The 20782-nt window shown below is 40.2% G+C and overlaps 1 protein-coding gene across 1 annotated transcript in view; it reads left to right on the top strand.

Annotated features, from left to right (window-relative positions):
- Positions 1 to 19341, top strand: part of LOC309835203 (uncharacterized protein) — a 125824-nt gene extending 106483 nt beyond the window's left edge. The window contains exon 4 of the transcript XR_014297971.1: positions 19231 to 19341. The gene's annotated coding sequence lies outside the window, so the exon portion shown is untranslated. The remainder of the gene's footprint in view (positions 1 to 19230) is intronic.
- Positions 19342 to 20782: the final 1441 nt, after the last annotated feature.

Genomic DNA, 20782 nt, shown 5'->3' with positions numbered 1-20782 from the left:
GAGTCCTTCCTCTTACTCAGTCACTTCACTTCCTACGCCTCAGTTTCTCTTCTCTAAAGTGGATATTCAGTAATAAATTCTCTGTGGAGGTGTCAGTACAAAACAAAGTGATTATTAGGAACCACGATCATGTCCTGAATGCACGGAACACGTCACCGTTTGCCAACCACCGTGTCAAGTCAGCAGAAACGACAGAAATTAAGAGCTCTCCGCAGAAATTCACACACCCGTGCACCAGGTAAGGGACCACAGGCAGACGTTCACTCAGCCTTTCCTGTGTCCCTCACGGAGTTCACGCTCTCTCCTGGGCGGGGCGAGCACAGACACTTTGCGGGAGTTTAACTACTTTTAAAATGCACTGATACAACCATGTCTCACTTTTGTTTGGATCAGTCAGCAAACGCTTTTTGGAAACCCCAAATTCTCCACACCTCCTACCTTTCGCGCTGCCGTAGTCTCGAAGCTGCCGACACCGCTCCTCAGGCCGCGTCGTCAGGGGAGGCGGGTCTGCGTGCTGCTCCTCAAGCCGCGTCGTCAAGGGAGGCGGGTCTGCGTGCGGACGCACGGCGAGCGCGCAGAAGTCCTCGAGCCCCGCCCCCACGGGCCCGCCCGGAGGCTTAAGCCGCAACCCCGCGGCTCGGGAGGGCGTTGATGCCCGCGCCAACACCAGACCGCGCGTGGGCTCCGGAGCGCGGCATGGAGGGCCCGGCCTAGCTGGGGCCCGTGGCCCTATGTCTTCGGGCCGCAGCCGCCGGGCGGTGGGCGCCCGAGGGGCCGGGAGGCGAGCCGGGACCCACAGGCGGGTGTGGGCATCCTGTCTGCAGCCAGCGTCCCCGAGGCCGCGCTCAGGCCATGATCACTCGGTGAAGCTGCGCCCGGACAGCGCGGCCGACTCCTTCTCGCGCTCTGAGGACCTGTGCGCGCTGCAGGACTCAGTGCCTCTGCCCTCCGTGTGGGCTTCCCTGAGGGAGGGCCTGCTGGACTTAACGCCGACTGCCTCCGCGGGTAGACTGGGCGCCGCTCCTGAGCACCCTCTGCCCCTGATCTGTATCCAGAGCTTCTTCCAGCCACGGCTTGTCGAGACAGGTTTGTACTTCCCGCTTCCAGGGGCCCTCGTGTGGGCGCTGAGAAGCGGGGTTTTAAATGGTTAAAGGTGGAGGGTGGGCACTAGAACCGGTGCCCAGTGCCCGGGTGTGCGTGCACTAGACGGGGCGTGCGGCCTAGGACTCCTGCCAGCTCGGTGACCCCGGCCGAGTGCCTTAAGGCTTCAAGGTCTCAGTGTTCTCATCTGTAGCATGGGCTTAACAGGACCCAGCCTCCGTGGCGGTTACAAGGATGCACTGTGTTAATGCTTCTAGACTCTACAAAGTAGAACACTTAGCACAGTTTGGAGCACCGTTAATTGTTGCACGGATGTTACCTGGTCTGTTGAATGACTTTGCCTGGTACACACCAAAGCGATTAGGAAATGGATATATCCCAGCTTCATTTCCTTTCCATTCAAACGGGGCTCAGGAAAAAAAAATTTTTTTTCAATAGGTGTATCATATATAGTGGAAAGAGCACCGGTGTCAAGGCAGCTTAGGGTTTGAATTCCAGAGCTTATGCTCTCTGTGGCCTGGACAGGTTTCTTTTGCACTACAATCCCCACACTTGTAAAACGACATTAAAAACCACTCTTTCTGTGGGTTCTTAGAATTAATTAAGCAGGTTATGTGTGTAAAGTATCCTGGCACTTGAATGAGTTGTCAGAACCAAGGGCTGCTGGAGACCATGCTTCTGCCCTAGGGAATCTTCCCTTCTACTGGGCAGCAAGTAAACACAAGCACAGGAGTCAGTGCCCTGGAAGAAGTGAGTTCTGCTGCTACAGAGCACAGAATCTCTTTTTTCTTTGATTTAATTTTTATTCTATATTGGAGGATAGTTGATTTACAATATTGTGTTAGTTTCAGGTGTACAGTAAAGTGATTCAGTTATACATATATCCATTCCTTTTCAGATTCTTTTCCCGTACACTTTGTTACAGGATATGGAGTAGAGGTCCCTGTGCTATGCAGTAGATCCTTGTTGATTATTTTATATATAGTCGTGTGTATATGTTAATGCCAAACTCCTGATGTATCCCTCCCCACCATCTTTCCCCTTTGCAGAGCACAGAAACTTGGAAGGGCAAGTTCAGGGTAGGATTCTTGGAGGAAGTGCCGTCCTTTCTAAGGATATGTAGACGCTCCTGGGGTGGCAGGAGAAAGCAGTGTGTGTTGAAGTTTGAGAAATGTAAGAAAATATGGCAAAACTAATGTACAGGACTGGAACTCAGGGTTTGGGAAAGAAATGAGAGTCGATACTGAAAACTTAGTGGGGCCCAACAGAAAGGCGCCTTGTTTGTCCTGTCAGAAGTTTGGATGTTTATCCTGAAGGCTGCGGGAAACACCAAAGAACAGTGAAATGGAATTCTGGTTTAGAGGCTCACTTGGACCTCCATGTGGAAGGCAGTTGATTGGGTGCAGGGTGAATTGTAATCTAAGGGTCCCACTTAAGTTATAAAAGGTGGGACCGGGTTTTGCAGATCTGAGAGAGAATGGGTGAGGCCTGGTGACCAGTTAGAAAAGGAAGCGCAGCAAGCGTGGGTGACAGTGTACAGCTGCATCTTTTTGAGAGATACAGAGCACAGTAGAAAGGGATTGGGGGTGGCGAGAGGATCTTACTTCATCTTCAGTGCTTTAGAGGGGCCTGGTAGACAGGTCTGGGCCCAAGGTACAGATGTGGGCTTTTGGGAGGACAGGTGTTTGAAGGCATGGTAGAGACTTAGGTTATCCACAAGAATATCCAAAGAATCATAGGTCTGAGAGTTTTTTTAAGTGGGTATATTTGAGGATGTTTATAAGCTGAGAGAAAGTGGCCAACAGAGGAAGGGTGTAAAGATCTAGGAGAGGAAGTGATTGTTCATTTGTTTTTGAAAAGCTGAACACTTATCGTGTGCCTGGCCCGTTTCTAGGATCTGGGGTTCACACCTTCTGTTATCTCTTCTGCAAGGACAGTTCAGTTCATCCCCTGGTGAACAGAAGTCAGATTATTCTTTGCATCCCATTCAGGTGTAAGAACTGTTTTGTACCTCTGAAGGGAAGCAAGCTCTATCCTTTGGTCACCTGCTGATGATAATAGCATTGGCTGAGACCAGACCATTTACAGTGAAGGCACTTCTGTAGGTAATAAGTTCCAGGAGGGCCCGAACTGAGTATGTCTGTTTCAGCATTTAGCATGGTTTAGCATCTGAGAGGCCGGTACATTATTGGCATATCGTAGACTTAAAAATGAATATTTGTGGATTGTCTGAATGAGTGGATGTGTGTGATTCACATCCTATTTGCAGGTCCTATGCCCTACAGTGGATTTTCAGTGTCAGGTTGTGAAAGTATTTACGACGGGGATTGGCATTGTTCCCTATCTAATGGATAAAGATTACACATGAAAGGACTTTACATTGACATCCCAAAAGCCTCATAGGAATTACTTAACAAAAAAATAAAATTGGATTCTGTATAATTTCTGATTTGTAAGCTGGCCAGAACACTGGTATTTCAGCCAGTCCTCTGGTAGTTCCGATGACGTCCCCATGATCACCCAGGCATAATCAGAATGGCTTTAGGATTTGGGAGCCAAAATGTTCCTCAGTATTTACGGCTTTGCTCGTCCATTTAAGAAAATGGACTATTGAAAAAATAGCTTCAGACACAATATGGCATTTTATGATTTAGCATGAAATCTGAGAAATATAGAGGTTATCGGAAGCCTGCAATGGTAAAGTTCCCTCTGCTATTGAAGTTATTGTCTTTAAACAAAGATTCTACATCACTAATGCTATATATATATATATTTTATGATATTCAGGTTAATTTCCAATTCTAAGGAAGTAATTGGTTGGTTGGTATGAGAGATGGTGTGGCTTCCAAAGGTGAAAAGTATTATTTTGTTGTAATTTCCGGCTACCTAAGGATGGGAGAGGCCCAGGACACTGCAGTCAGTATATTATGTGGAGCAGGTTATATTGTGGTTTATTTATGAACTTTTACATGTTTATTTTCTTCTTTGCGGTATGCGGGCCTCTCACTGTTGCGGCCTCTCCCATTGAGGAGCACAGGCTCCGGACGCGCAGGCTCAGCGGCCATGGCTCACGGGCCTAGCCACTCCGCGGCATGTGGGATCTTCCCGGACTGGGGCACGAACCTGTGTCCCCTTGATCGGCAGGCAGACTCTCAACCACTGCGCCACAAGGGAAGCCCACATGTTTATTTTCTATGCAAGTTTGTGTGCTCCTTTTTGAGTTTTGGTAGATAAGTGTTTTGTAACTTTGGAATACTTGGAGTTATATATATATATATATATATATATATATATAAAACTTATATATATATATATATATTTTTTAATGTAGTAGTTAAAGCCGTGGAGAGTGTACTAGTCTACCTAGGTTCAAATTCTGGCTTTACCCTATGACTTCCCTGTGGCTTCCTCTGCTCAACTATTAAAAAGGAGGATAATAAGACTGCTGTGGTGAGTTACATACTAAGTGCTATTTAAGCATTTGCTGTAAATAAAATGATCATGTATACTCGAAGGCAAGGAACTTGCCCCTTGATCGTCTTTGTATTCCTAGTGCTTAAGAATTCCTAGTGCTTTCCTAGTGCATTGTCTTAGGATAGAGATAGCTCAGTATAGTTCTTCTCACTATAAAGTACTGTTACGTTGAAAGTCTTTGCTTGTGTACTAATAATCTATGACATATCTGCTGAGGACAAGGAAAGGAATAGTTTTAAAACTGCAATGGATAACAAAAGATTGTATGATGTAATGCCTTTATTATGTAATTATAAAACTAACAAATGATCATGGTAGAAAATTTGAAAAACTCCTAGACAAAAGAGACATCAACAACATTTGGAGTAACTTTCAGAGTGTAGAGTTGTCCATGAATATTAGTGCTTTCATATTTTCCAGGACTTTCAGTAGACTCTGCTTCTTAAGAGTCTGTTCATGATATTTTACTTTAATGATGTTTTCATCATGGGGACACACACACACACAGAAATCTGTTAAAAAAAAAAAGAAAGGCATGTAAATCACTGATGTTTCAGATAGCCACATGAAATAAAGTGAGAAAGGTCAACAAGCTGAAAGAATGTGGAGTAGCAGCTCCTTAATTGCTTACATAACTCTGATAATTACCTCTTTGTGGATAAAGTAATTAATGGGGAATCTAATTCAAGAAAAATGTATGAACTTCAAGCCTTCTCAAAGCCAAGTATTTCTTTCCACAAAAGGTTACTTTCCACGGCCATTCTTCCTTATTACCAGACAGGGAAAGAGTATTGTATGGCAAAGGATCTTCCTGAAGGAGGGTGCTTCCCACACTGATTGTCATAAATGACTTCGGAATTACTGTTGCTGTATTACCAAAATCTTAAACTAGGATATTTTTGTCAAATGCGGTCCTTAGTTAAGTTTTAGAGCTACAAACTGTCAGATGGCTCTGAAATAACAATTGTCTGGCTATTCTTCAGGGTGATCACAATATGGTAATGACCTTGAGGTATCACTAAAAAGCAGGAAGGTGTGAGTCCTTTGGTGCCAGAGTGAGATGTGAGTTGGAGTTGGAGTTGGAAAAGAGGCCCACAACCAAGTGATAGAGAAGGAAATGTGAGGTCATTGACCAGGTTGACGTTAAGGTGAAGAGGCATGAGGAAATGGTCAACTGTTCCAGTATTACAAAGATCATCAAGAAGCATATCCATGAATGTGGTTTGTATTGCAATCTGCTGAAAAAGAGACAAATATCCTGGCCTGGCCTTCATGGAGATTATATTTTATTGATTCTGATAATAGATTATTGTTGAAAAGGGCCTCCTATAAATTATAACCATGCAAAGGCAGCAAGATAATTTTTTTTTTCTTTATGTATGTGTTTCTCATTCCTACTCACTTCTCTCTTAGGGGAAGAGAAAATCACACACACAAAAAAATGTCAAGTCTCAGCTATTCCTTTTCAAAATAATTTTTTTCCAAATTCCAGTGGAGGCAATAGGTTAACTGTTAAGATTTGTAAGGCTCAAAAAGCTAGATTTTTACAAAGTGTAGCCAAATTTCATTCCATAAATAATAGCTTTGGAAAGAATATGTGGCGATGCAAAGTTGGAAAAAGCTTGTTTTCCTTCCGTGAATGGCTTCACTGTGTTGGGAGACGAGGCAGAGAAGAAATCAAAGTAATTAAACATGGGGTGAGTTTTCCTGATAGGGGACTCTAGTGCTTTAAAATAGACTAGATAATCCTAGGGATAATCTGAGGGTAGAACAGACCAATGCCTCATTTCCAATCTGGTACCCTGGAAGAAAACAGTATATTTCCTTTGAGGTCTTGAGAGGTTTTTCTTCTGCTTTGTTTTGGTTTTGGTTCATTTTGTAATCAAACTTATTAAGGTATCATTTACATACAATAAAATGCAGACATTTTTAGTCAACGGTTCAGTGACTTTTAATTAATGTATACATTTGTTTAACTACCACCCCCATAAAGATAGATAACAATTCTAAAACCCTAGAAAGTTTCCTCCTAGGCTTTTGCAAAAGTATCCCCATCTCCTACCCCAAGGCAACCACGGATCTGTTTTTTATCTTTAGAGACGACTTTTGCCGAGTTTAGAATTTCATGTAAGTTGAATAATACAGTAGGTGGCCTTTTGATCTGGCTTCACTTGCTCAGCATATGGTTTTTGAGATTCATTCATGTTGGGATGTTTTAAACCAGGACTTTAGCCTGGGTGGCTGATGTTGTCTGAAGGCACCTATAGGTACATCTGAGTCTCTGGCATTGTCACTGTCTGTTCTTGGCTCAGTATTTTCAACTTTACTAAGAAGCACAAGGTTGAAGTAAGGAAGATCATTGTCAGTATAATGGAGATGAAGTGGGTTCTGTTATATAATAATATTCTCAGCAAAAATTGACCTGCTTGGAATCATTGTGTTGATAATCGACAAGGATTCTCTTCCTCCAAAAGCCTTGATACTATAAAACTTCTAAAGGACGCTGTCCTAGGACCCTTCTTTTAGTTTTCATATTTTGGGAAACATTTCTGGAAAATTCAAATGCTCGCAACCTGAAAGAAGCAATTATTCACCTGAAGGCTAACTCTGCTAAAGTTGAGTTGTCCAACCTTTACATGCTGATAGAACCCAAATAGCCTCGCAAAACAATGCTCTCTTGTTGGATATAAGCATATAGATTGTTTAAGGTGGCGGTGTGTATGCAGTAAAGTGAAAAAACAAAGAATCTTTGAGTTTCCCTTGCTGTTTTTTTTATTTTTTCATTTAAGTTTCTATAGCGTATGCTAATAGCTCAGGGAAACCTCAGGTTAGTTTTAGGTCCACTCTTTACATAAATGTTGAAGTACTCCATACCCACCTTTTTTCTACCTTCGTTCTTTTCTTCCATCTTTCCTTTCTAACTTCTTATAATCCATTATACTTAATCCTGCATTTGCTGAGGTGGCAATTAGTGTAGGAAAATACTGTGAAATTTTGCTGTTCAGAATGCATGTTGACCAAATTCTATATTGAGAAAAGGTCTGAATTTACCCAGAGTAACCCTTTCTCAGAGTCTTTGAATAAACGCCATAGAAAGTGGGCTATATATAATATCCTGACAAGTATGTAGAACTCATAGCAATTGCCCTAAAGAGCTTACCTAGCGTAGATGCATATGAATGCATTTAATGATTGTTTTATTGGCAGCAGTGCCAACATACACAGTCTGTTTTGTTTTATATCATTCTCATTACCTGCTGTTTACCACTGTATACATTGCTAATGGCGTGGTTTCTATGGCTTGTGAATTTCATGGCCAAATAATATGTAATTTATTGCACACTTCAGTGTAGAAGATGGAGACTCCATAACTTTTCGTGTGCTCTTTGCCCCTTTGGAATGTATTACACTGAGATCAGGCAAAGTAATAAATTTATTTCAAACGTGCATGATAGCTAAACATCAATTAGGACTGATGGGCAATATTCTTCCAGCAACATAACAGTTTTTAAAGACTAAGCCATTGAACGTGGAGTCACTGAACATGGGACTCAGTTCACTGGGATCCTTCTTAGAAAAATAAAGGACAACTTGAATTGGATTTGTGTGGCTTATTCAAGTAGTAACTAATCAGCTACATCTTGGTGAACTTAATTTGTCACAATCGTTTGGTATTTTATTAACTCTCTTCCCCTTCTTCCCCCGACTCTCACGAGAACAGATCATGAGTATCTTAAAACATATTAAGTCATCTTCCATCCCTGTTAATCTAACTACAAAAGCACACTTTCCTTATCCAATGTAACTTACTGTCTTTTAGAGTGGCTGGGGTTTTAATTCTCTACAAAATTAAAACCAGCAAAGAGAAACATTTTCAAGGAACCACCGCACTGTAGCGCTTTAGAAAGAAAACTTCAGAATTAAGGGCAACTATATCATTTTATAGCTAAAGCACCTGAGGCCTAAAGTAGGAAGGTAACCATCAAGGTCAGGGAAGGGGTAGAAGATCAGGTTTCAAGCTGAGGAAGAGTCCACAGGGACTCAATCTGAGCAGGTCAAAACCTGAAAGGAGACCACAAATGTTCTGGGAAGGCTGGCATCTGGCCTCAAGTGTGGGATTCAGACAGGGAGTGGGCCCGGGGGGAACTGCGCTTCTGCAGTAGGCAGAGAAGTCCACCTCCCCTCCGGAAAGTGCCACTGACATCAGGGAGTTGAGGGGAAAGAGCAATGAATTCCAGTCCACCTGAGAAAGCAGGCCAGTCTGATTAACTCTGAATTTAGGCTTATTTCAGATACTTCTTGAGAAAGAACCTGGACAAGAGCAAGTCCCACGCAGCCTCTTTTAAATCCATGCCCAGTATTTTCTGGTGGAGCTGCTTAAACCCTCCAAGTGACTCCAGTATTTTAATTTCACTCTGTATTTAATTCCGACAGTTCTATGACTGATTATTTAATGGGCAAATGAGTAGGGTCACAAAAGAGTGTGAATGTATTTTACAGGATGAGGATGGGCGGAGTGGAGCAGTCTGGAACAGGACACCAATAAAAAGGGATCTTGGTAAAGAAGAACGTCTATTAGAAATGGAGAGGAATTCGCAAGGAAATTAGTGCCTGACACCACGCCCTTCTCTCTGCATGTTTAGAAGCTAGTTTCTAATTTTATTTTCATAGGAGATGTGCCTGTGATGAATTGTCTTTTACCTCCACACTATTTATCACATGGACATATTGTGAAGTTTGTGTGAGAGAAAGCAAGTATTAGAATTTGTTTTGCAAGCAGCTATAAACACTTCCTGGAACAATCTAGGGTAGAAGGAAAAGGAAAGGAAGGTGGAAACAAAGGAGAACGACAGCTAATGATGCTGGAGTCTCTCGCTGGGATTTGTGGTATCTCTTTTTGAAACTAAGTACAGAAAGTCAGAACTTGACTGATTGTTTCTTGATCACGGTTTGTTTTCATTTTTGTTTTTTTCTTGCTCTCTCATCAGTTACTCCAGCCAGTGCCATGTCATTTTCAGTTTCAGTAAGGATGCCTGTCTTGTTTCCATTTGCATTATTCATGCAAACGTTGATTGAACTGATGACCCCGAGTTATCACGGAGACATTAGATACACCAGTGGATACATTTCTTAATTCTAGAAAAAAATTACCGAGTGAAGGTTAAAATAACTCCTCTTAAATTTGTCATTTAAAAAAAAACTTTTCCTAACATACTTTATTGCCTAATAATGCCAGATAAATGAAGAATTCCTATGAATTCATGAATGCAGGCTAGTCTGTATATTTTTTGGCAGGTATGACCGTTACCGAGGGTAACGGCCTGGTTTGCTGGCCATGTCCTGTCTCCTAGAAAATTGTACTTTCTGTTGTCTTTCAGTTGGTCCATTGGATATCAGAGGTGAATTTATAAAACCATACTTCCCTTTACACTTACTTTGTTTTGTTTTGTTTTGTTTTACTTGAAGTATAGTTGATTGACAATGTGCTTCAGGTGTACAGCCAAGTGATTCAGCTATGTATTTTTTTTTTTCAGATCCTTTTCCTTTACAGGTTATTACAAGGTGTTGAATATAGTTGCCTGTGCTATACAATAGGCCCTCGTAGTTTATCTACTTTATATATAGTATACACTTACTTTGTATGATCCACGCTGGTCAGACCACATAATTATTTTCACTTCTGATATAATATTTTCCGGTCCAACCTCAAATCTTTGATGAGAAGATATTTTAAAATAAGTTTAGCATGTGTGTGCTCTAAATCCAACAGTAGTTATTAGAGATATGATTTTGCACTAGGTATTCCTCTCTTTTTTGTTCTTTGCCAACCTATTGAAAATTAGTTTTTATTTTCTGGTTGGTTTGCTAGATGTTTATGACTATAATAAAAGTCTTAAATTTTGTCTCATATCTTAAAACACAATCTGAATTAGCAATGGATATTGTGCTATACATAGGGGCTGTGATATAAATATAGTTTCTAACTTCAAAAACATATAGCCTAGAAGGGAACACAGACACATATGCAGCAACTATGGCAACTGCATTTGTTTACTAAGTGAAATAGTACTGAGATGGATAAAGTGCTAGCAAGCCTTGAACAGCCAAATCAGCTTCAGAAACAGATGTGCAGTTCTTTAAAAAACCTTTTTAACATTTTTCCAGCTACATGTAGCATATAACTTAGCATAAAATGGGTATGGGTTTTATTTTAAGTAATTTAGCATTTTGACATCCTCATAATGAAATTAAATCCAAAAGGAGATTTCTCTCCATGATCTCTTGAAATGGTCCTTGATCATCCACAATATTTCCCATCATCACAAAGGTGGTACCAAGGGCAGGGAACTCCAACATTATTAAAGTTTCATAAAGCAAAGTGAATTTTAAGAATATAATATCCCCAAACTGATAAAGGTCTTGACAGATAATTTCAAAGGAAGCATAAATTATTTTCTGTTTGTCAGAGGGCAAAAATATTTAGGTTGAGTTAATGAATGGTAGAGTTTTTGAGTGGAGAGTGTCCTTAAAATATTATGTAGGGCTTCCCTGGTGGCGCAGTGGTTGAGAGTCCGCCTGCTGATGCAGGGGACACGGGTTCGTGCCCCGGTCCGGGAGGATCCCACATGCCGCGGAGCGGCTGGCCCCGTGAGCCATGGCCGCTGAGCCTGCGCGTCCGGAGCCTGTGCTCCGCAACGGGAGAGGCCGCAGCGGTGAGAGGCCCGTGTACCGCAAAAAAAAAAAAAAAAAAAAAAAATATTATGTAGATCTGTACTGTCAACAGACGCTAGCCACGTGGCATTATTTATATTTAAACAAATTTAAAAATAAGATTAAAAATTCAGTTCCTCATTTGCATTTGCCAAATTTCAAAGATGTTTATTAACTCCATGTAGCTGTTGAATACTGCTTTACATAGTACAGATATAGAATATTTTAATTATCAACAAAAATTTTATTGAGCAATACTAAAATTATACCCAGATATGCACAGAGAAGGCAACCAAGTCTCAAGGAAATAATATAACTTCCCCAAGATCACACAGCTGTGTTTTTAAAGAAAAACAAAATGACACAAAGGAAATAGTAAAAGAGGCATTAAAGAAACCCAGTAAGTTTCTGGAGCAGTCAAAGTAGGGTTTAAAAGTGCATACTTAGCTGTTAGCAGGGTTGAAGCTCTTGACGGTTGGTAAGATCTACCTGCCTGAATTTGGACATTAGCATTTTATGCGATGAATTAAAAGCAAAAAATAATTTCAACGAATGGCTACCAGCTCCATATTTTTAGCCACTGCTGTGCTTCCAGGTTATGTTTATCACTTTCATATACAGGGCACCACTGTGAGATGTGATGGTTTATTTGACCCCAGAGAAATCAAGAAATCTTGTGGGGGTTATGGCTATATTTAAAAAGGTTGATTTTTAAATGCATCATGCAGACTGGCCCTGTTTTAAAAGGGATTCCTGCCATCAAATAATCAAAATGTAAACTGTCTTCTCACCTTGCAAAAGTCAAAGATAGCCCCTGCATCTTTATTATTTCGTTGAAATCCAAATATTATTTTTCCATTCTCTAACTTGTTTTCCTCACAGTGTGATCAACTATTGCCAAGGAAGGAAAGGTTAGATTTATCAATCAAAGATTGCTAAAGGCCCCCTAGGTAACTGAACCCTCAGGAGAAACAATCGTCATGTATTCTTTTTCTGTTGTTTCAGTATCTTCGTAAAGAGTCATTTCAATATGTTTGGTTCTGTAGCAGAGGTTCTGTGAAGTGCTTATCTTCCTCAGAAGTGCAGAAAGCCTGCGAGTCTGTGGGTAAAGATGGGTAAGGAGAGAGAGGGAAGGAGGCTAGAGAGAGGCTCAGTGCTGAGATAAGGACAGTGTTCTAAAGCCTCCTGGGGGTGAGGCTGGGGTGCACAAACACCCACGACTAATCTAGACAGAAACTGAATAATCAAGGGGACGACCAGTGTGAAGTCATGTGGTCACCTCTCCCTCTAGAAATAAACATTGCCCTCAGTAAGTCTCCTCCCGCCCCAGAAGAGCATTAGGAAGGTCTGGAGAGGGAGATTATTGGCAGAAATGGGAAAAGCAGGTTGAAGGGATTAGCCTGGAGCAGAGAGCCCAAGAAACCCAAGCCAGTAGATGGAAGGCAGACTTTTCCTGGAAGTCTCCAAGCCCAAGTCAAGTTCTGGGACCACCAAGTACAAGTCAAAGAGTGCTCATTTAACCCCTTTGGGCCCCCACGGGAGTGGAGGAAGACTGGACAGAGAGGGAGAAGGGGCCATTGAAGGTACAGTATTTACTATGGGATTTAACTCCTCAAAGGCCTCCCAGTAGCTTCAGATCTGCTCAAGAATCCTTCATGTCCTGCTGGTTTGCAGTGAGTGGCTCACAGCTTCAAGGCCTCCTCTGCCAGATGGAGAACTATTTCAAACATCCTGCCTCTATTTTGTACTGTAGCAATGCAGACCGGAAACCTGACCCCATTTTCAGGTTCTAAAGAGAAATTCTAAGTACCTGAAAGACTGAGGAACATGGTGGCTTTTATTTAAGATGTGGAGATAGAGAGCACATACCTGGACTTGGGCCTGCAGCAGCACCGAATTGCACCAAGAGTTCCCTTTATTTTCTCTCGCATCTCTGTTCCTCCTTTTCTCTCTGCTAGATTAGCCATGGGGACTCCAAGTTCTTTCTTGTGTGGTCCTGGTACCAAGATTCTCCTGGGAATTATAAAGCTATTCACCTTCTACATCGAGCACTTCTTATTTTTTCCCCAGCAACATAAGTCATCCTTAAGAGGGGTCAGGGTGCTAGCTCTTAAATATATTTTAGTCATCCCTTTGTACATTAAATTCTCTTTCTTGGAGACTGCTCCTGAGATGGTGTTCACCGTGCTCTCAGCTGGCCTCCTGAAGTTCTGCCCTGCCTTCCCCAACAGGTACAGTTCAGGAGCTGCCTACCTCAGGGTGATAGGTTATCTTCTAGTTGCTTTATTCCTTTCCCTTTTACATTTAGAGAGTATAATTGGAATACATAAACTTCTCTGTGACCACAGCTTTATTTGCAACCCACAGGTTTTGTTATGGCATATCTTCATTATCATTGAATTAATAAAATTCTAATTCCCATTGCAACTTTATCTTTGACCTACATAATGATCAGAAGTATGTTTTTAATATCCAACTATTTGGTAAAATATTGGTTATAGAGGTTTAAATTTCTTGCTTATTCGGAGTCTTGTTTTATAACCAGAATATAGTCAATTTTATAAATGTGCCATGTGCACCTAAAAATTTCTGCATAATATATATATTCCATCGTTGCTGGTGCGGTGTTTTATGTAAATTTAGGCCAAAGTTTTTAATGATGGTATTCAGATATTCTATAATCTGCTGATTTGTTGTTGTGGTTGTATGTTACTGATCTAGTTAATTTAGATTTTTCTATTTCTACTTAGATTTTTGGAATTTCCCTTCATATATTGCATTGAAGTTTAGATTTATAATATATTCCTTGTAAAGTAACAGTGGGTTTTATTATCCTGCCTTATCGCCAGTGATACTTTTTGCTTTCAAATCTATGTTAACATTAAAAAATCTTCTTCAATTTTACTTACTGTTGTTATGACATAACTTTTGAATCCTTTCATTTTCAATCTGACTCTTGTCTCTTGTAGGTGGCATAGAATTATGTTTTTTGTTTGTTTCAATAATCCTTGTCCTTTAATTTGAGTATTTACAGTTAATGTATTTTCTTACAGACCGTTTACTCCTTGTTTACTCTTTGTCCCACCTTGTTATGTTCCTTTTGCTCTTATTTCTTCCTTTGAGATTTCTTCAAATTCCATTTTCCCTTATATTAGCTTGTTAATTTTATACAAGTAGCAGTTACACATGTACCATGACTTATTAGTTCTTTTACTGCTTCTCAAGCAAGGCTGAGATCTTAAATTTCTTTTACTACTTTTTCTTCTTCCATTTGTTTTAATGCATTCTAATTTTTGATATATTTTATTATTACTTTTCTGTGCTGTTAGATTTTATTTAGGTTTATCCACTTATTTCCATGATAACTCGGGGTCATCAGTTCAATCAACGTTTGCATGAATAATGCAAATGGAAACAAGACAGGCATGCTTACTGAAACTGAAAATGACATGGCACTGGCTGGAGTAACTGATGAGAGAGCAAGAAAAAAACAAAAATGAAAACAAACCGTGATCAAGAAACAATCAGTCAAGTTCTGACTTTCTGTACTTAGTTTCAAAAAGAGATACCACAAATCCCAGCGAGAGACTCCAGCATCATTAGCTGTCGTTCTCCTTTGTTTCCACCTTCCTTTCCTTTTCCTTCTACCCTAGATTGTTCCAGGAAGTGTTTATAGCTGCTTGCAAAACAAATTCTAATACTTGCTTTCTCTCACACAAACTTCACAATATGTCCATGTGATAAATAGTGTGGAGGTAAAAGACAATTCATCACAGGCACATCTCCTATGAAAATAAAATTAGAAACTAGCTTCTAAACATGCAGAGAGAAGGGCGTGGTGTCAGGCACTAATTTCCTTGCGAATTCCTCTCCATTTCTAATAGACGTTCTTCTTTACCAAGATCCCTTTTTATTGGTGTCCTGTTCCAGACTGCTCCACTCCGCCCATCCTCATCCTGTAAAATACATTCACACTCTTTTGTGACCCTACTCATTTGCCCATTAAATAATCAGTCATAGAACTGTCGGAATTAAATACAGAGTGAAATTAAAATACTGGAGTCACTTGGAGGGTTTAAGCAGCTCCACCAGAAAATACTGGGCATGGATTTAAAAGAGGCTGCGTGGGACTTGCTCTTGTCCAGGTTCTTTCTCAAGAAGTATCTGAAATAAGCCTAAATTCAGAGTTAATCAGACTGGCCTGCTTTCTCAGGTGGACTGGAATTCATTGCTCTTTCCCCTCAACTCCCTGATGTCAGTGGCACTTTCCGGAGGGGAGGTGGACTTCTCTGCCTACTGCAGAAGCGCAGTTCCCCCCGGGCCCACTCCCTGTCTGAATCCCACACTTGAGGCCAGATGCCAGCCTTCCCAGAACATTTGTGGTCTCCTTTCAGGTTTTGACCTGCTCAGATTGAGTCCCTGTGGACTCTTCCTCAGCTTGAAACCTGATCTTCTACCCCTTCCCTGACCTTGATGGTTACCTTCCTACTTTAGGCCTCAGGTGCTTTAGCTATAAAATGATATAGTTGCCCTTAATTCTGAAGTTTTCTTTCTAAAGCGCTACAGTGCGGTGGTTCCTTGAAAATGTTTCTCTTTGCTGGTTTTAATTTTGTAGAGAATTAAAACCCCAGCCACTCTAAAAGACAGTAAGTTACATTGGATAAGGAAAGTGTGCTTTTGTAGTTAGATTAACAGGGATGGAAGATGACTTAATATGTTTTAAGATACTCATGATCTGTTCTCGTGAGAGTCGGGGGAAGAAGGGGAAGAGAGTTAATAAAATACCAAACGATTGTGACAAATTAAGTTCACCAAGATGTAGCTGATTAGTTACTACTTGAATAAGCCACACAAATCCAATTCAAGTTGTCCTTTATTTTTCTAAGAAGGATCCCAGTGAACTGAGTCCCATGTTCAGTGACTCCACGTTCAATGGCTTAGTCTTTAAAAACTGTTATGTTGCTGGAAGAATATTGCCCATCAGTCCTAATTGATGTTTAGCTATCATGCACATTTGAAATAAATTTATTACTTTGCCTGATCTCAGTGTAATACATTCCAAAGGGGCAAAGAGCACACGAAAAGTTATGGAGTCTCCATCTTCTACACTGAAGTGTGCAATAAATTACATATTATTTGGCCATGAAATTCACAAGCCATAGAAACCACGCCATTAGCAATGTATACAGTGGTAAACAGCAGGTAATGAGAATGATATAAAACAAAACAGACTGTGTATGTTGGCACTGCTGCCAATAAAACAATCATTAAATGCATTCATATGCATCTACGCTAGGTAAGCTCTTTAGGGCAATTGCTATGAGTTCTACATACTTGTCAGGATATTATATATAGCCCACTTTCTATGGCGTTTATTCAAAGACTCTGAGAAAGGGTTACTCTGGGTAAATTCAGACCTTTTCTCAATATAGAATTTGGTCAACATGCATTCTGAACAGCAAAATTTCACAGTATTTTCCTACAGTAATTGCCACCTCAGCAAATGCAGGATTAAGTATAATGGATTATAAGAAGTTAGAAAGGAAAGATGGAAGAAAAGAACGAAGGTAGAAAAAAGGTGGGTATGGAGTACTTCAACATTTATGTAAAGAGTGGACCTAAAACTAACCTGAGGTTTCCCTGAGCTATTAGCATACGCTATAGAAACTTAAATGAAAAAATAAAAAAAACAGCAAGGGAAACTCAAAGATTCTTTGTTTTTTCACTTTACTGCATACACACCGCCACCTTAAACAATCTATATGCTTATATCCAACAAGAGAGCATTGTTTTGCGAGGCTATTTGGGTTCTATCAGCATGTAAAGGTCGGACAACTCAACTTTAGCAGAGTTAGCCTTCAGGTGAATAATTGCTTCTTTCAGGTTGCGAGCATTTGAATTTTCCAGAAATGTTTCCCAAAATATGAAAACTAAAAGAAGGGTCCTAGGACAGCGTCCTTTAGAAGTTTTATAGTATCAAGGCTTTTGGAGGAAGAGAATCCTTGTCGATTATCAACACAATGATTCCAAGCAGGTCAATTTTTGCTGAGAATATTATTATATAACAGAACCCACTTCACCTCCATTATACTGACAATGATCTTCCTTACTTCAACCTTGTGCTTCTTAGTAAAGTTGAAAATACTGAGCCAAGAACAGACAGTGACAATGCCAGAGACTCAGATGTACCTATAGGTGCCTTCAGACAACATCAGCCACCCAGGCTAAAGTCCTGGTTTAAAACATCCCAACATGAATGAATCTCAAAAACCATATGCTGAGCAAGTGAAGCCAGATCAAAAGGCCACCTACTGTATTATTCAACTTACATGAAATTCTAAACTCGGCAAAAGTCGTCTCTAAAGATAAAAAACAGATCCGTGGTTGCCTTGGGGTAGGAGATGGGGATACTTTTGCAAAAGCCTAGGAGGAAACTTTCTAGGGTTTTAGAATTGTTATCTATCTTTATGGGGGTGGTAGTTAAACAAATGTATACATTAATTAAAAGTCACTGAACCGTTGACTAAAAATGTCTGCATTTTATTGTATGTAAATGATACCTTAATAAGTTTGATTACAAAATGAACCAAAACCAAAACAAAGCAGAAGAAAAACCTCTCAAGACCTCAAAGGAAATATACTGTTTTCTTCCAGGGTACCAGATTGGAAATGAGGCATTGGTCTGTTCTACCCTCAGATTATCCCTAGGATTATCTAGTCTATTTTAAAGCACTAGAGTCCCCTATCAGGAAAACTCACCCCATGTTTAATTACTTTGATTTCTTCTCTGCCTCGTCTCCCAACACAGTGAAGCCATTCACGGAAGGAAAACAAGCTTTTTCCAACTTTGCATCGCCACATATTCTTTCCAAAGCTATTATTTATGGAATGAAATTTGGCTACACTTTGTAAAAATCTAGCTTTTTGAGCCTTACAAATCTTAACAGTTAACCTATTGCCTCCACTGGAATTTGGAAAAAAATTATTTTGAAAAGGAATAGCTGAGACTTGACATTTTTTTGTGTGTGTGATTTTCTCTTCCCCTAAGAGAGAAGTGAGTAGGAATGAGAAACACATACATAAAGAAAAAAAAAATTATCTTGCTGCCTTTGCATGGTTATAATTTATAGGAGGCCCTTTTCAACAATAATCTATTATCAGAATCAATAAAATATAATCTCCATGAAGGCCAGGCCAGGATATTTGTCTCTTTTTCAGCAGATTGCAATACAAACCACATTCATGGATATGCTTCTTGATGATCTTTGTAATACTGGAACAGTTGACCATTTCCTCATGCCTCTTCACCTTAACGTCAACCTGGTCAATGACCTCACATTTCCTTCTCTATCACTTGGTTGTGGGCCTCTTTTCCAACTCCAACTCCAACTCACATCTCACTCTGGCACCAAAGGACTCACACCTTCCTGCTTTTTAGTGATACCTCAAGGTCATTACCATATTGTGATCACCCTGAAGAATAGCCAGACAATTGTTATTTCAGAGCCATCTGACAGTTTGTAGCTCTAAAACTTAACTAAGGACCGCATTTGACAAAAATATCCTAGTTTAAGATTTTGGTAATACAGCAACAGTAATTCCGAAGTCATTTATGACAATCAGTGTGGGAAGCACCCTCCTTCAGGAAGATCCTTTGCCATACAATACTCTTTCCCTGTCTGGTAATAAGGAAGAATGGCCGTGGAAAGTAACCTTTTGTGGAAAGAAATACTTGGCTTTGAGAAGGCTTGAAGTTCATACATTTTTCTTGAATTAGATTCCCCATTAATTACTTTATCCACAAAGAGGTAATTATCAGAGTTATGTAAGCAATTAAGGAGCTGCTACTCCACATTCTTTCAGCTTGTTGACCTTTCTCACTTTATTTCATGTGGCTATCTGAAACATCAGTGATTTACATGCCTTTCTTTTTTTTTTTAACAGATTTCTGTGTGTGTGTGTGTCCCCATGATGAAAACATCATTAAAGTAAAATATCATGAACAGACTCTTAAGAAGCAGAGTCTACTGAAAGTCCTGGAAAATATGAAAGCACTAATATTCATGGACAACTCTACACTCTGAAAGTTACTCCAAATGTTGTTGATGTCTCTTTTGTCTAGGAGTTTTTCAAATTTTCTACCATGATCATTTGTTAGTTTTATAATTACATAATAAAGGCATTACATCATACAATCTTTTGTTATCCATTGCAGTTTTAAAACTATTCCTTTCCTTGTCCTCAGCAGATATGTCATAGATTATTAGTACACAAGCAAAGACTTTCAACGTAACAGTACTTTATAGTGAGAAGAACTATACTGAGCTATCTCTATCCTAAGACAATGCACTAGGAAAGCACTAGGAATTCTTAAGCACTAGGAATACAAAGACGATCAAGGGGCAAGTTCCTTGCCTTCGAGTATACATGATCATTTTATTTACAGCAAATGCTTAAATAGCACTTAGTATGTAACTCACCACAGCAGTCTTATTATCCTCCTTTTTAATAGTTGAGCAGAGGAAGCCACAGGGAAGTCATAGGGTAAAGCCAGAATTTGAACCTAGGTAGACTAGTACACTCTCCACGGCTTTAACTACTACATTAAAAAATATATATATATATATAAGTTTTATATATATATATATATATATATATATATATATATATATATATAACTCCAAGTATTCCAAAGTTACAAAACACTTATCTACCAAAACTCAAAAAGGAGCACACAAACTTGCATAGAAAATAAACATGTGGGCTTCCCTTGTGGCGCAGTGGTTGAGAGTCTGCCTGCCGATCAAGGGGACACAGGTTCGTGCCCCAGTCCGGGAAGATCCCACATGCCGCGGAGTGGCTAGGCCCGTGAGCCATGGCCGCTGAGCCTGCGCGTCCGGAGCCTGTGCTCCTCAATGGGAGAGGCCGCAACAGTGAGAGGCCCGCATACCGCAAAGAAGAAAATAAACATGTAAAAGTTCATAAATAAACCACAATATAACCTGCTCCACATAATATACTGACTGCAGTGTCCTGGGCCTCTCCCATCCTTAGGTAGCCGGAAATTACAACAAAATAATACTTTTCACCTTTGGAAGCCACACCATCTCTCATACCAACCAACCAATTACTTCCTTAGAATTGGAAATTAACCTGAATATCATAAAATATATATATATATAGCATTAGTGATGTAGAATCTTTGTTTAAAGACAATAACTTCAATAGCAGAGGGAACTTTACCATTGCAGGCTTCCGATAACCTCTATATTTCTCAGATTTCATGCTAAATCATAAAATGCCATATTGTGTCTGAAGCTATTTTTTCAATAGTCCATTTTCTTAAATGGACGAGCAAAGCCGTAAATACTGAGGAACATTTTGGCTCCCAAATCCTAAAGCCATTCTGATTATGCCTGGGTGATCATGGGGACGTCATCGGAACTACCAGAGGACTGGCTGAAATACCAGTGTTCTGGCCAGCTTACAAATCAGA

This window comes from Grampus griseus (genome assembly GCF_964374135.1).
Source record: "Grampus griseus genome assembly, chromosome: 17".
NCBI classification, from domain to species: Eukaryota; Metazoa; Chordata; class Mammalia; order Artiodactyla; family Delphinidae; genus Grampus; species Grampus griseus.
This window is presented reverse-complemented; position numbering and strand designations above follow the sequence as displayed.